The 4,084-nt window shown below is 31.7% G+C and overlaps 1 long non-coding RNA gene across 1 annotated transcript; it reads left to right on the top strand.

Annotated features, from left to right (window-relative positions):
* Positions 1 to 221: 221 nt before the first annotated feature.
* LOC143052228 (uncharacterized) lies at positions 222 to 3,660 on the top strand. The gene is made up of 2 exons (XR_012971045.1): positions 222 to 1,057; positions 2,731 to 3,660. It is a non-coding gene; the product is annotated as an uncharacterized LOC143052228 (long non-coding RNA).
* Positions 3,661 to 4,084: the final 424 nt, after the last annotated feature.

Raw genomic sequence — 4,084 nt, 5'->3', positions numbered from 1 at the left:
ATAATGCTTTGAGCTAATCTGTTGAATTTTTATTCTGAACAGCGACAATACCTGATATATATATAACCTGTTGTTTACATTTGTCTGTACTAACAATGTCAACGTTATTTTTCTTATTTCAATGTACCATTGTGAACCCACCTGTGTGACTTGGATATCAGGTAAGACATAAAATAATTTTGTCGTTTTAGTATTGATACCTTGTAATACTATCAATTATTTTCATTTAATCAACCTCATGAGACTTGTTTTAAGTTCAGTCAAGTAGATTTAACAGGGGTGTCGATGTTTGTCGTACATTGTAGGACGAAAGGGAACCATGGTGAATACGATCTCCGATTAAAGTCATGTATACTACATACGACAAAGTTGTTTTCGGTTACCTGTATGTGACGTAGCTTAGTAACCTGGGACCCACCTTTTGTTGACAGGTTGATATGTCAGAGAAATGGAATACCTTACTGAAACTGAAAAAATCTAAATTTTACTGGACTGCTCTTATCTCCTTACAGTAAAAAGCGCGTCGTGTACATTTATTCTGTACTAACTATGTCAACGATATTTTTCTTATTTCAATGTACCTGTGTGACGTGGCTTCCCGAGACTGCCTTAACACAACTATGTTATTTCACTGATAATACCAATTGGTCCGTTAAATTAGTTTCGTTTGGTGAAACTGGTGAGACTTATTACAAATAGAGTCAGGATGATTTAACAAGGGTGTCCATGATTGCTGAAAATTTAAGAACGAAAGGGAATTATGGTAAAATACGATCTCCATTTACAGTCGTGGATACCACAACTGACAATATTATTTTTGGTTACCTGTATGTGACGTAGCCTAGTTAATAACCTGGCACCCACCATATGTTGACACGTAAACATGTTAGCAGCATATTAAAAGTAGGATTTCTCAAAAAACGAAAATCATACTTATATTCAGCAAAGCCATGTAGAGGCACTTAATTTTTTCTTACGATTACATTGGTAGACCTACGTACTGCTGGCTGTTTCATAATAAATGTTACGATCACCATCGGAGAGCCTCTCGTTTTCAGTACTATCTGTAGTATCATATAGATCGGTCAAGGCGGATTGATAATTTTATTTCAATATTATTAGTGTTAACGTCTTAATATCTTTACGAAATGAGAATCCTGGCTCTTTCAAATTGTAAAATCCTAATTCCGTATAAGAACTATTAACGTCAAAATTATTTTTATTTAGAGTCTACCTGCGTATTGATTACTTGGGGTCAAACTTTGATCATTTGACATTTTAACTGTACGCAATGTCAATTATATGCATCTAGGCTTGAATCGTTATTTTAAGAATTTCTGCCACAACTTCGGTGCTTATTTCGAAACACTAAATTTAAAGGTTTTTTTCCTTGTCGTAATCGAATGTAGGACAGAAAGTCACAGGACAAAAAGTCACAGACAAAAAGTCACGGACAAAAAGTCACAGGACAAAAAGTCACAATTTAGTTTTGAGATTATTTTTCTTTGAACAAGACTACACTAATTTTTTTAAATATTTTTTTGTTTTTTCTTGAACTATTTTATATGAAGCAACTTTGTAATTCAAAATGTGTTCAATAAATATCAATTATGATCAAATAATTGTTATGAAAACAAAATGTCACAGTGGCTAACTACCTAAATGGCTTCATTCTGCCAAGAAATATGTCCTTTGTTTGATTAATTTTAATAAATTTTCATTTATCCAGGCTTATGAACAATTGCCTAAACTTAGAAATAAATATATGTTACAAAAAGAAAATATTTCAAGATCTTTCTCTCGTATATTCAATCAATTGTCAACAAATTATTTGTGACTTTTTGTCCTGTGACTTTTTGTCCTATCAAATTTGTGACTTTATGTCCTGTGACTTTTTGTCCTGTGACTTTCTGTCCGTTTACCTCGTAATCGACGCGTTCCAGATGTTTATCTCTTTACGAATCGAGAATTATGTATGTAACTCTAATAAAGCGGATTGATAATTTGATTTCAATATTATTTACGAGTACAGACTTCATATTTTTTCGAAATGAAAATCTCGTATTTGACTCTTTCAAATTGTATTCTTATATAAGAACTGTTAATGTCAAAATTATTTTTATTTACCTGTATAAAAATTACCTGGAACACACTTTGATAATTTGACATTTTAACTATACGCAATGTCAATTATCTGTTAAATTTCTTTATTAATGATGTCTACTTGATGAAACCGGAACGACATAGACAATATAACTGGGTTTCTAGATTAATCCTCATTTAATATTAATGGAACTATTTAAGTAAAGGGCCCTCTTTTAAAGATTAATACCTGCTTTTTTTCAGGTGATCTATTAAGCCTTGATAATTAACATTTAATTTTAAATAACCATATAAGTATACATTTCTTGGGACCATCTATATACCTGTTAACATTTTGGTTTCCTGTAATTTCCTGATCTTCATTGATATCGATTGCACAAATTTTAAATGCAACAGGATCACATGCATGAACATTTCTAATCTTCAAGAAAATTAAACGGATTTAGTTCCTATCTAGAAATCGACAGTTCTGTGTTCATTTGTATAAAGTGTAATGAAACCGTATTCGAAAGTTTGAATAACTTCATAAAAACTTCAGTATTGGTTAAATTAATTAACCAAGTCTTTGGATTTTGAGTATTGTCACCTTTAAATGTCTCAATTTTCAAAATAGATGACTGTTTGTAGGAGGCAGTACTGTCGTACCTGACGAAATTGTGGAGGTTGATGATGTTGTTGTGGTTGTTATAGCTTTAACGCCTGTTCCTATTGTTGCTCCTGGTCCAGTGGTTGTAGTTGTTGGTAATGATGTTGAGACTGCTGTTGATATGGTAGATGTGAAGATGTTTACAGTTGATGTTAAAGTGGCACTGGAGATGGTGTCGATGTCTGCAAAGAAGGATATAATGAAGAAACATGTTGAGGCGTTTGAGGACGATTTGTTGGAGGTGGTGGTCTTGTATTGAAAGAGGATGGAATAGCTGGTCTGCGGATAATGGATTGTCTCAAAGGTGTGATGTAGATTGGTGCTGAAGGATAACCTGTCCACGATGAAAGAAAATGGTTACTGTTGTTATGATGAATTGGTGATGACTGTAAAAAGGATTGGTCGTCGTATGGAATGGTTGTATTGTTGTCACAATCTTCAACAAGATACGATGGTGGAATATCGCTTTTGAAATTGACAACGTTGTCGGTATCAAAAATATCTAGATTGTCAAACGCTGAATCAAGTTTCGCCTGAATTTCTTGATGCTGGATGTAATTTAGTTTTCCCTGGCTTTTGTGGTTTCCTTCCGTTTAATACATAGTCCTCTACCATTATATTTTTTGTGATGTTATAATATGTTGTACCCGACAATTGTAATGCCTTTTGGCGCAATCTAAGAGGAGGTTGACGGTAGGAGGCCGGAATCAACAACGGAAAAGAAAACCAAACTAGAAAACTCAAGAAATACGCTATAATATGAAAAAAGGGAACATTATTATAATTATAATCAAATTTCACAGTACAAATATTATAGTCAAAATAAATTGAAAACAATAATTAAATACTACAATTCAAATTAAAAATAATATAATAACAATAATAAATACCATTCAATTAAACCTTTTTTTTTAAATTTAAATATAAATTATTATAAATTTGTACCGGAATAAGATTATCCAACAGAACACGGCAAAAAGAATTGGACTAACTTGTTCCTAATAGGTAACTTACTAATAAGGATATTCATTTTATGTAACCCTAAATGAAGTTGTACCTAATCTTAAAGACGTCTTATTGCAAATATTAATATTGACATGCGTTTAAAACACATGTTTTAGTACTAACAAAGTTCTAATTAACATTATTCTGAAAAGTTATTCAAAAGACGATTTAAATGAATACAATTCTACAACACTTGTTTTTATAACTTGTTAAGACAGTCTTTTTTAAAAGTTTTTCTTAAAATTGTTGGACATGTAATGCAATACGATTTGTGAAATGAAAATAAACATTTTGTTTCTCAGCTGAAAATTTTAAGTTAAAAAAATTAGA

This window comes from Mytilus galloprovincialis, chromosome 11 (assembly GCF_965363235.1).
Source record: "Mytilus galloprovincialis chromosome 11, xbMytGall1.hap1.1, whole genome shotgun sequence".
NCBI classification, from domain to species: domain Eukaryota; kingdom Metazoa; phylum Mollusca; class Bivalvia; order Mytilida; family Mytilidae; genus Mytilus; species Mytilus galloprovincialis.
Note: the sequence above shows the minus strand (reverse complement) of the source record. Positions and strands in the feature narration are given on the sequence as shown.